The sequence below is a fragment of the Pleurodeles waltl genome, chromosome 8 (assembly GCF_031143425.1).
Source record: "Pleurodeles waltl isolate 20211129_DDA chromosome 8, aPleWal1.hap1.20221129, whole genome shotgun sequence".
NCBI lineage: Eukaryota > Metazoa > Chordata > Amphibia > Caudata > Salamandridae > Pleurodeles > Pleurodeles waltl.
In genome coordinates, this window is record NC_090447.1 from 780,077,920 (window position 1) to 780,090,740 (window position 12,821).

Genomic DNA, 12,821 nt, shown 5'->3' on the forward strand with positions numbered 1-12,821 from the left:
CAAATCCAGGACAGTTTGCCTATTTAAGCAAAACTTTTTAATGATATCCGTTTTTTCCATGCTCGCAAGGTCTGGAAGTGGCTGGAAGACCTGAGGCCGTCATCTCCTACCTATGACTTGGTTCAAAGCTCTGCGTGTATAGGAAAGAAAATATCAGCTTAAATGGCTACACCATACTTTGATGATCAATACACATCTCAAGTCTTGGTAACGATAGGAATCTCATACATGCATTGTTATCTAATTTTTTGAACTTCAAAAATAATTTTTTGATTATTTTTTTCATTATGTGCAAATAATACATTTGAAAAGTGTTATTTGCACCTAATTTATAATTACAAAATAAAATAAAATACAGTGGTATCAATTCTCCTGTGGCACTATCGATGTCAAACACATTCACGGTTCACTTTCTAATGTGTCATAATTTGCCAAAAACTGTTGTTCTTATCTGACATTTGTATAGAAAGTAGCCTCCATTTTGAGTGCTGGTGACACACCACCAATTTAAAAATACACAGCATTACACCCTAAAATGACAACTGCCTCTGGGAGCCAGGGAGCCAAACACAGCAGGTGGCAGAGCCCCTGCCTTCAGCACGGAGGATATTGACCTCTTTGCCAGGGAGGTCCTCTCCCTTAACAGCCAGCTATATGGGAACCCGGAGGAACAGGTATATGTCTGGTTGGGAAAGGTTTGACTAAATAACTGGTTCTTTTTTCAGCCATAGGCTACATACTCCCTTTTTCTGCATTGGTGAAGTGCTTTTATTGTAGTGTAGTGAACTAAATGATTTAGCTGGGGACAGAATGTTGTTTGACAATGTTTGAAAATGTCTGTATATGGAAATGAAAATTTACCCGAAAGGAGAAGCAGATTTCATCAAACAAAATGCAGGCCCATTACTACCAGTAGACAGTGTACAAGTAGGAAAAGTGAAAACATACATCCCATGTCAACATATTGTGGAATAGGATTAACTATATGGTTTAAACATGGCATGGCACCACATGTGAGGAAAGTTATTTCCTGTGCTGCAAGTTCAAATTACACAGGCTTTCAATCATCCATACAAGTATGACCCATTCCTGTACACATTTGTTCATACACCCCCTAACTCCACGCTCTCTCTGACACATGACATCCCTTCCATACTGCCTTTAGACACCGTATGTGATGCAAAGACACGTTTCTGACTCTTAGAAGTCTAGGCATGAAGCCAATGTAGCTGGGGTTATGTACAAAGAATGTACAGGTTGTTTAGCCATTAGTAGCTCGAAATGATTGTGATTTATCAGGAGTGGGTCTCACAACAGGAAATGTTTCATAGCCATGGCCTAGATGATATTTGTGGCCTGGATTGGTAACTTGAGGATAAAGTGTTGAGGGTATTCAACAGATCACTGCACATCAGTATTTCCTAGGAACCTTTAAATGTTTTCCAAAAAAAATCACTTACTGTTTGGTGAATGCATATGAGTGATGCATCAAAATTGTGTCACAGCACTGCAGACAAACAAAATCACTCAGAACTTATTTTCCTGTTTCTTTCTGTCATCCATGCAGGCTAACACCCATCAGAAACAGGATATCTCAAAGGCCATTGGTAAGAATATGCAGATCCTGCATTCCCAGAAGAGGTGGGAGGACCTGTGACACTGGCTGTAAGTCAGCAGAAGGCCAGCTCGGCCAGTCCTCCTAATGATCCAAGCTGATACACCACACCTCTAAAGGCCCACAGCCTTACGGTGGCATAACCATGGTTTGATGGGCAGTTGAAGGCCTAATAGCAGCATCAAGGGGGTAAGTTATTGCTTGTACATATGTTTTTGGTTTAACCTTTTTTATTTATAACAATGGTGTATGGCATCAAGATGAGGGTCGATTCACGTCCAATGCACATGAGGATTCCTTGAGGTATAGGTTTATCAGACAGTGTCGGATGCTATATTTGGTGTATTGTTTTGTGCTAAAGTTGACAGTAGACACCTAATCTCAAGCCAAGTACTATTCTGAGGAGACACATTCCTGCATGTAAACAAAGGGGTATCAGTATTTTCTCTACATAATGAGGGACAGATGGACCAAACATGCTCCATTTGTATATTGAGTCAGGTGTGATGCTCCATCACAAATGTTATTGGGTAATGTAGGCCCTACTACTGGTGACATGGCAGATTTGAGATTGGTAAGTTGGTGCTATGAGAACATAATAATGATCCTCTGCAGCAAAAGAAATGGAAACATATGTACCATGGCATCATCCCCTATTCGAAACATGTTTGAAACCTGGTTTCACAGCTGTGAGAGGAGGCCTCTTTTTGCATGGTTAGCCACCACTATTTGCCTGATGTTGATGTGTTCTAGAAGTTGGTAGTGCCCAGGGCCCCTGCCAGACAGGTTCCTGGGCCAGATCTCTTTCCCTAAAACTGTTATGATGCTTGGCACAATTGGTTATGCTCCAAAATACCCCTGTAAGTCCCAAGTAAATGGGTACCCCAGTACCCATTACAAGAGATATTAAGAGTAGGCCCCTGGGGGCAGCAGCACTGATTGCGCCACCCCCATGGGCCCTGCATCCAGATGCACCCGGCATTGCCATTTTAGGTTGAGTATACTGGGGCAACCATAAAAAGATAAACTCGACATGGCACACTCTCTGTGTGCCCTGTCCACCATACATTGCATATGTTATTAGTAAGCCATCCCTCTAGCAGGCCTTTCAGCCCTAAGGCAGGGTGCACCATGGTATATGTGAGGGCATAGCTGCATGAGCAATATGCCCTCACTGTGTCCTTGTTAAACCTAGGACATAATGAGTGAACAGGGCAGCCATTTTAATGTTTGTACTGGGCACTGGGCCAACACGAGTTCCCCAGCTACATAATGGCCACCCTGTACCCTGGGTTGTTTGGTATATAAAATCCAAATTGATGCCAGTATTGGATTTAACCTTAAATGTACCCAGGAGCCACTTTAGAGGTGCCCCCTGCAAAAGCTAACCCTAAGTGGCAGAGTTGCTGACTGGATCCATCCAGCTGCCACTCCAGAGAGCCAATATACAAACCCAGGGGAGAGCCCTGTCTCTCTGGTATGTAAGACAAAGCCCTTCCTGGATGGAGGAGCTAACCCCTTCCCTCAGGAATGTGCAACATCCTGGACAGTGAGCTTCAAAGGGCTACAGCCCCTGAAACTCGAGCCTCCAGGCCTGCTGCTAGCAGAAGAGGGCTTCCCCCTTTGCAAACCCCCACTTTTGGCATGAGCAAAGGCGGGAAACCAGACAATGGGTAGGAGGAGTGGCCTCACTGAGCATGCACCACCCCTAAGGGCTTGCATGCGAAGTGGATCCTCTGATCAAGATTTCTCCATCTTGGAATGGAGAAAAACAGCCAATGAAGTTTAGGGAAGTGACCCTTCCCAAAGGAAGTGGTCACTTTAGTGGATGTAGCCACCCCAGGGTAAGTGCCCCATTGGACACTACCAGGTTCTCCCTAAAACACCCACTAAATTAAGGGGCATATTTATACCCCGTTTGCGCAGAATTTGCGTCATTTTTTTCGACGCAAATTCGACGCAAAACTAACTCCATATTTATACTTTGGCGTTAGACGCGTCTAGCGCCAAAGTTCATGGAGTTAGTGTCATTTTTTTGCGTGAACACCTTCCTTGCGTTAATGATATGCAAGGTAGGCGTTCCCGTCTTAAAAAATGACTGCGATGCATATGCGTCGTATTTATACTCCCGGGCAAAAATGACGCCCAGGAGTGGGCGGGACTAAAAAACCTGCATTTGCGCCAGATTTTAGCGCCTGGGTCAGGGCAGGCGTTAGGGGACGAGAGCTCAGAATGAGCCCAGAGGTGCCCTCCCCTGCCCCCAGGGACACCCCCTGCCACCCTTGCCCACCCCAGAAGGACACCCAAGGATGGAGGGACCCACATCAGGGACATTGAGGTAAGTCCAGGTAATTTATTTTTTTTTGTTGTGGCATAGGGGGGCCTGATTTGTGCCCCCCTACATGCCACTATGCCCAATGACCATGCCCAGGGGACAGAAGTCCCCTGGGCATGGCCATTGGGCAAGGGGGCATGACTCCTGTCTTTGCTAAGACAGGAGTCATTTCAATGGGGGATGGGCATCGTAAAAAAATGGCACAAATCGGGTTGTGGCGATTTTTTTGCCTCAGCCTGACTTGCACCATTTCTGGACGCCCATACGCCATTTTCCCCCTACGCCGGCGCTGCCTGGTGTACGTCGTTGTTTTTAACGCACACCAGACAGCGCCGGCGGCTAACGCCGGCTAACGTCATTCAATAAATACGGCGCCCGCATGGCGCTTCGGAATGGCGTTAGCCGGCGCTAATTTTTTTGACGCAAAACTGCGTTGGCGCAGTTTTGCGTCAAAAAGTATAAATATGGGCCTAAGTATTTAGTAAGCTCTCCAAGACCAAGATTTTATATTTAGAAAGGACTTGAAGAAGACAAGAAAACCAGCACTAGAGAAACCACCAGGACGAGAACTGAGGACCTGCTGCACCAGAAGAGGCGCCAAGACCCCTGCTTGCTGCACCAGAGTCCCGACAATCGTGACAGCAGAGGAGCTGAACACTGAACTGACCCCGAGAAACCCAGGGGACCTCCAGGCTTCAAGAATCATCCCAGATCTCCCTCCTGAGTGAAGGCATCACTCAATAAAAGCAAGTAAACTGCAAAAGACCAAGAAACCAGTGAAGTCACAGCTGGACCCAACGACACACAGACAACAGTCCAGAAGTGTCTCCCAACTGTACCGAGTTTAGTGGTGCTGCAATCCCTGGTAGCCGAGATAGAGCAATTCCCTGGGTCCTGGTCAGCTGACATCAGACCAGGAGAAAAAGAGCTCCCCCAGAGCTAACAAAGGATCAGGAGGAAGCCCTAGTCAAGGGACTTCAGGAACACCCTGGACCTCCAACCAGAGTGTCCCCGTTGTCCTGCAAGCGACCCCCAAAGAGACTTAGCTCCAGCTCCAGAGGACTCTGTTGCTCATAGCATCCAAGACCTCCAAAACGCCCTGCACCTGGCCGCCCTGGGCCTTGCATCACTGGTTCTGCTGTGTGCCCTGGGTCCCCAACCCCTTGTGACCTCAACAGCCAAAGGGGCCCCCCCAGGCACCACTTTGAATTTGCAAATCAGCTCCTTTTCCAAGTGACCCATCCAGGTGGCCCTGTGCCTGTGCCAAGAACTTTGCCAATGCTACTCCGGCCAAAACCGGGAGCTGCTCGAAGCTCTCCAGCTGGCACAAGGTGCCCACCGACCTCTGCGACCACCCTGCAAAAGAAGAGACTGGTAACTCAACCTTATGATTTTTCATGCATTTTTTAAAGTGACTGCCTATAGATTCCTATGGTGCATAATTACGCACAGAAAGTCTAAGGCCCATATTTGTACTTTTTTAGTGCCGTATTTACGTCATTTTTTGACACAAAATCGGCACAAACTTATAAAATACAATTATATTTTGTATGTTTGTGCCACTTTTGCCTGCTCTGTGCAGGTATTAAAAATGCAAAAAAAATTAAGCAAAGAAACCTTTTAGATTTCTTTGCGCCATTGTTTTGCCCCCACCCCTAACAGGGGAACACCCTGTGCATACATTATGACTGATGCAGACATAATGTGGCAGAAGGCATTACATAGTGGCCTAATGCATGCATTGCACTACTTTGTAAATCAGGCGTGACCATTTTGGGCTCATTGGCTCCATTAGCATTAAAAAAATGATGCTAATGTGGTGCAAGGAGGCACTAGGGCCCATAGTTATACTTTTTTACCGCCACATTTGCGCTACTTTTGATGCAAAAATGGCGCAAACTTACAAAATACAATTGTATTTTGCAAGTTTGCGCCGCTTTTGCATCAAAAAATTATGCAAATGCGCGCTAAAAAAGTAGAAATATGTGCTAGGTGCTTTTAAATATGCCCCTAAGAGCCAATAGACAGAAATGGCCCTAGCTTCACCTTGGTGTAAGGCTCTCACCATCATGGCTTACTAAGAGTACAACTATGCCATACCAGATGATGAATAGAAAACCTTAGATGCACGTAATCGATTTCACATTCCACTTGGGAAGGAGTGTCTTATGGTGGTCAGTGTTCATTGCTTGATGGAAGATGGCCTTCTCTTGCTCATGGCTGTGATGTCGATTTTCTCTGTGTGCCTTTGAAGATTCGGGGATATGCCACGAGTTTCCGGTCCCATTGGTAGAAAGACACTACGACCCATATTTATACTCTCTTTGCGCCGGACTTGCGTCTTTTTGTTTTTATGCAAATCCATCGCAAACTTAACTCTATATTTATATTTTGATGCTAGACCTGTTTAGCGTCAAAAATATGGAGTTAACGTCATTTTAAGGATGCATGAAACCACCTTACGTCAATGTGATACAAGGTAGGCATTCCCGTCCCAAAAATGACTCAAACACCCTAGCGCCATATTTATCCAACATGGCAAAAATGACGCATGGGTGGGAGAAGGACCCAAAAAATGGCGCTAAACTCAATTTGTATCAAGATTTAATACCTGGGTCAGGGCAGGCGTTAAAATGAGGCAAACACACCACTACTTAAGGAAAACACACACAACATTACATACCAACAGGACAACATGGAGGTGCTACTGATGCAGCTTGCAATACAACGTTGAGCACAGGACCAACGGCAGCAGCCACCACCACCCCAACGTGGCCCACAAAGGCAACGCAGAAGGCAGGAGAGGGTCTTCAGGAACAGGACAACCCTTCATGGCCTCAGGGAACAGGACATCGTCTGGAGGTATCAACTCAACTGGCAAACCATACAGCAGCTGCTGCGACATATTGAGCTACAACTAACAGCTAACCTGCAGACATCACACAACATACCAAAGGTGACCAAGCTTTTAGCTGTCCTGCATATGTTGTCAAGTGGCTCCTTCCAGACTACGGGTGCCCTGGCCACTGGGGTATCACAGCCCTGATTCTCGGCCTTCCTGCCCAAGGTGCTAGATGCCATAATCTCCCTCACACCCCGCCACATCAGCTTCTCCAACAACCAGCAGAAGCAGCAGGAGATAAAACAGGGCTTCTACTAAATCCTTGGCTTCCCAAATGTGTTCGGTGCAATTGAATGCACCCATGTCCAGATCATCCCACCTGCATCAAAAGAGCACCTATTCCGGAACAGAAAGAACACACATTCCATCAATGTGCAGGCCATAGTTGACCACCAGGGATTGTTCACTAACATCTTGGCCAAGTATCCTGGGACTGTCCATGATTCATTCATATTCTGTCACAGCAGGATCAATCAGCACTTCCAGGATGGACAATATGGCAATGGCCTTCTTGTCGGTATGTCAATAAACCTAGCAATATGCACACAGCACAACAACCCTGTAGGACTCACAAAACATACACCACTACATTGACAAGTGGGCAAGATGACACTGAGGTGTGACACTGGTAGTTATGTTGTACACCCTGACACAATGGGATACACACCTCTGACAAATGACGCTGCCACAAACATTAGCTGTCACTCTAGAGCAACAATGGACCAATGTCAAAGCCCACAGTGACAATGACATGGCCTGCCCTGGAAGTACAACTTGGAAGATGAACCATTTACAATTACATTAGGCCACATAGTCAATCCAACACCCTCTAAAGCAGTATGTATCGTGGAAGGGATGTGCAATGTGTGTTGCAGCAGGTCTAACACCATGAGACACATAGCATGATGATGCTGACTCACATGTAGATGACATGGAAATACTGAGGCAGTCCCAACATTATACATCACTCCTGTGGTGCTGTTGCCCGGTTGAAATAAGGAAGTGGACTGTACTATGAACACACATTGATGTGGCACGGATGGAAACTGCACACTGCTGCACACACTGAAAGAGCCAATTGTCCATGAGAATAGCATATGTACAGGGAGATGGCCCTTCCTGCACAGATACATCCACCTCCACAAGGCAGTTATCCAGGTTTCCTGGAGCAAGTTCAGTAGTCTAGGTGCACGGTTGCACATGAGGTACTGGCAGAGGGAACAACAAAGGTTTGCCTAGAAACAAGTCACACATGGGACAATTGCTGAACACCTCAGTGCTGTCAACTTATGGAGATGTGTTGTGCATTGTCACCTAGCCAAATTAAAGGGCCTCACTGTTGCATTTCATCTGCAATGACATATGTCTAAATGGATGGGATGCCCAGGCCATGTAGTGCAACCATGTTACCACCACATCTGAATCTATTGTGTGTGTGGAACTATCATGTCCCCTCCCGTGAAAGCACACTAAACCATGTTGGACACTACACATACTGACCAACAGTTTGGGAAAAAAAACATTGATCCCAGGTCAATGAGACAAACACAAGTTGTCAAGTCAAACAATCCACTGCAGAAAAACCTCACAGAAGCCCAGGATCTCACACAATACCACAATCGAATATGAGTCACAGATGACACAAGATATCAACTGCCATGCTTCATGACATTCCTGTTGCAAGCATCAAAATACTCACTCCTATTATCTTTTCCAGTGGATCAGGGTTACTGGATCCATCCATGGATCATGACCCCATTCCCCAACCCAAGCACAGCAGCAGAGTGTGCTTTTAATGAGGCACATCGGAGGGCATGCACCATTGTGGAAAGAACCTCTGGCATTCTGAAGTCCAGATTCAGGTGCCTGGAAAATCACAGGAGGCAGCCTACTATACATCCCACACATTGTGTGTAAAATCATACTTACCTATGCTATCCTGCACAACATTTGTGAGAGGGGGAACATCCCTTTATATGACCCAGAGCAAGAACTGCCTGACTAGGATGAGGAGGAGGATGGTGGCAGGGAAAATGAGGGGGAACAGCAGAACACAGCTGCAGGAATGCTCCACAGAGAGCAAATTGTACAAAACATCTTCACTCAATAGTCACTCTACACACCTTGTTAAGATATGTAAATAAACACCTTACTTTATCACACAATCTTGCTCTGGTTTCTTCATTCTCCATCACATGTTCCTTAGGAATGTGAGTATTACCTCAGGGAGCATGTTACAAAGACATATCTGACTACTTCTGATGCAACATCACATATGATGAGTATGATTGTACAGCAAACATCACACACATATAAAAAATACTCATCTTTTGAATTTCACATATGAAGGACAAAATCAATGGACCACAGCACATGACTCACATACACGTTGACACACAGCTATGACATCTCCAATCATAAGGTAAATAAGCGTCCCATACATGAGGCAGTGGATGTAAAATATCAGTGGAAACAGGAATGTATGAACATACCCCTGACATTAGTAAGTGTGACATTTGCATTCTCTGCAAGTAGCTTGTGTGACAAGGTGGGTATCATTTAAGAAAATAGATAGCATGAGAGTCCCAGGTATGACAAGCAATGTTCACAACACATGCCCTGCGCAGTCCATCCCTGGAAATAAGTACTGCCACTGCCATGTGTTATGTCTCTGCTCTCTCAACTCTAGGGGTGCTGTAAATGGACTATCTGTACCATGGGAATCATCATTAACCCTCACCGAGAGTCCCTTTCTGACTCCTGTTTGCTTCCCTTTTCCACATGGCATGCTATAGAAGAACTACATTCGCTGGCACGGACTTCAGGTCCCATAATGCACTGCCTGGTAGTCGGTAAGACCTGTAATCTTTTGTCCTATGCTTCCCAGTTATCCCTTTATAATGGATACTCTCCTCCAGGACTTGTGAGAGACTGAAGTTGCACACACCTGTGACCTCTTTTGTGCAGCCCAGCCATGTGACTCTGCCCTGGCCTTGCTGCTGCCTGGAACTGCTTATAAGCTGCCATTCCCTGAAACTCCTCATCATGCATTGGAGTACAATTCCTTTGTGTTCCAGACCCATTGTTGTTTTGTGTTACAGTCCTGATTCAGCCTGAACCTGCTCCCTATTTACCCAGTCCTGTTCCTGCTTGTTCCAATCAGAGTCTGCTTCCTGTTTCTCAGCCTTGTTCATGTTTGTTTCTGCCAGAGCCTGCTTTCTGTTTCCCAGATGTGTTCCAGCCTTTGCGTCAGCCTGAGCCTGTTCCCTGTTTCTGGCTTTGCCTCTGAGTTGGTTCCTTTGTTTTCTGTTTCCTCTTGGGTTATTGTGTCTGGTAAGTGTCCTATCAGTCCTCACCTGTGTAGAAGTGTTTTTCTTTGTACTTGGGTTGACACCTGGTTTCCAGGAGGCAAATCCAGCCCCCATCCTTTGTCTGGTGTTGCATGTAGTCTTTAGTGCATAAAAGTGACAGTTGCTATGGCTGTATTCTAGGAATTGCCACTGTGTCTCCAGCCGGAACCACAAGGACGAGTCTTGTGCATGTAAGTACAATCCTGTTTGTGCCCTAAGGGTCCAGACACAGAATCACTTCTGCTGCCTTGTTTCTATAGGGCTTGCGTGGTGACTATCTGTAAGATTAGTCTGCCCAGAGGCACTGATGTTCCCTGTGTACAACCTTAGTGATAACCCCAGAGTGTTTGTCCATTGCCGACCCGTTCCATAATTGTTCACACTAAGGTTGCTCTGCCTTCACCTTTCTGTTTTCTCTGCCTTACCATAGCTGGCCTTTCCCCTTGTATGCCTTTAGCTGCGCTTCTGATTTGGTACACTACCTCCTTGTGAGATACTCTGTGAACTCAACGGGTGCCATAACAGAGTCCTGACTAGACCCTCCCGAAACCGTGACGCCATGGAGCCCAATCCTGACACAGGGTACACATGCCCACACTCTTGAACTGGACACTTCTGTGGAATGCACATCTGAAAATATGTGAACACATGCGGCCAGGGCAGCAGGTCCACCACAGCAGCACAAGTAAGATAGGTAATTGTAATGAGTCAAACTGACGTGTACCAAACATTGTATGGGTGGAATTAAGGCACAGTGTCTCAAGCACAGTAGGTACCAAACATGTACACATGTCAGACATTTGTGTAGTCCACACACAAGTCACCATGAAGTCGTAACCAACAATAAATGACATATGAGGGGTAACATATTCTACATAGCACTCATTAGCCATCCTCAATTATATCTGAGTTTTGTTTTTTGTGTGAAATGTAATGTCCCCAAAGTCAAACAACTACACACATCACATGAGTCAACACATATTACAAACACATATCATGACTGTTGTAGATCACTGATTGCCATCAGATGTAGATACCCATTTGGAACACATTCATACATTTGCATGATGACCAATGTATTGCATGCCATTCCTTCAGAAACACACCCATTGTTGTTACAGATTATTCACATCCAAAACATACAGTTGCATGCTCTATCACATGTGGCCAACCACTATACCACACACTGCAGGTCATACCATCCTATCTTCATGTTGATACCAGGTGCATGCATGTTAAATATTAGAAAATCATGCAATCACAGATTGAGTCACAAACTTTGACGCAAATGCATCAAAAAATCACGCAAAGGCAAACTAAGCATGCATGGGCCCTTAGCGTGAATTCTACCTGCGCACAACACGCCTGAGGATATCCATTTAAATTGAAGGCTACAGGTAATGCATGCTAATTTGCAGCACATGTAGGTTATGCGTAAAAAATATTCAAGCAAACATCGTATGAATCAAAAAATACATGCATGACTGAAAACTTGGCCGCAAAGGGTACAAGAAGTGATGTAATAGGAAATCCTGTTTAAAGGCATGGTACAGTGGGTGTACTTTCACTTTCACTTTCACTTTAAAGTCTATGCTATTTCTTGACTGTGTGGCTGTATCTAGGTGTTGCTGGTATCTCAATTGTGTTTATTGTATCCTGTGGTGTCTCTCTTGGGTCTTTTGTGAATTCTGTTTGTTTATTGTACCTCTGTATGTGATTTTGTGTAGTTTAGTGTCTTTCAGATTGTATTTGTACTGTCGGGTGTCCGTCTGAGGGTTAGATTAGTTGGGTTACTTGGGGTTCTTAGGTTTGGGCTGTAAGTTTCCTTTATTTTCCTTTTTCTTTTTTTTTTTTTACACATTCTTAGTTTGGATTTGTTGTTCAGGGACATGTTGGGAAGGGCGGGGCTGACAAGCATGGGGGAAGAGGAGCTTGGGGGCTTGGTGTGGCTGGTGTGCCACTTCCGTCCCATGATGCTGGAGATGGGTGGGTGGGTGATACAGGGGTATCACACAGAGGTGAGGCAGCTGCGGTGGGACAAGGTGCTCTACCACCTCAAGAGAGTCTAAAATATAAGCAAGAATGAGCACCAGCTAAAGCACCGCTGGGATGAGCTGGTGGCCAAAGAGCAGGATCTGCTGAACCACCTGGGTGTGGTGATCCGTGGCCCTGTTGGTGAGTATCACATTGACAAATGTGTACAGTAGAATGCTCCTAAGTGACAATAGCAAATGTCTTGGCGTGCTACATGCAATGTCTGTGGCTTGGTTGAATGCAAGCAGAACAAAGTGTTAGTGTCCCAGTACTGAGATGGAGTCCACATGTCTGTATATGTTAACAATGCAGGCCTGAGGTTTGTTGAGTCATGTACGACTATCACTTAGGGCCACGTATACAAAGCTATTTTTAATTGTCACAAACGGCCTAGCTTTCAGAATTTGTGTGTTTACGTTAAGAAAACATGTTTATTCCAATGCAAATACCCAATTTTGCATTCTGCAATCACATTGGCGATTCTCAAAACAGGGTTTGCTAGTGGCATTTAGGAACGGGTATTCCCTTCCTATTTGCGAGTCGCAGTCTTCTGGTTGATTGTTTGTTGACAACGAATGCCGTCAC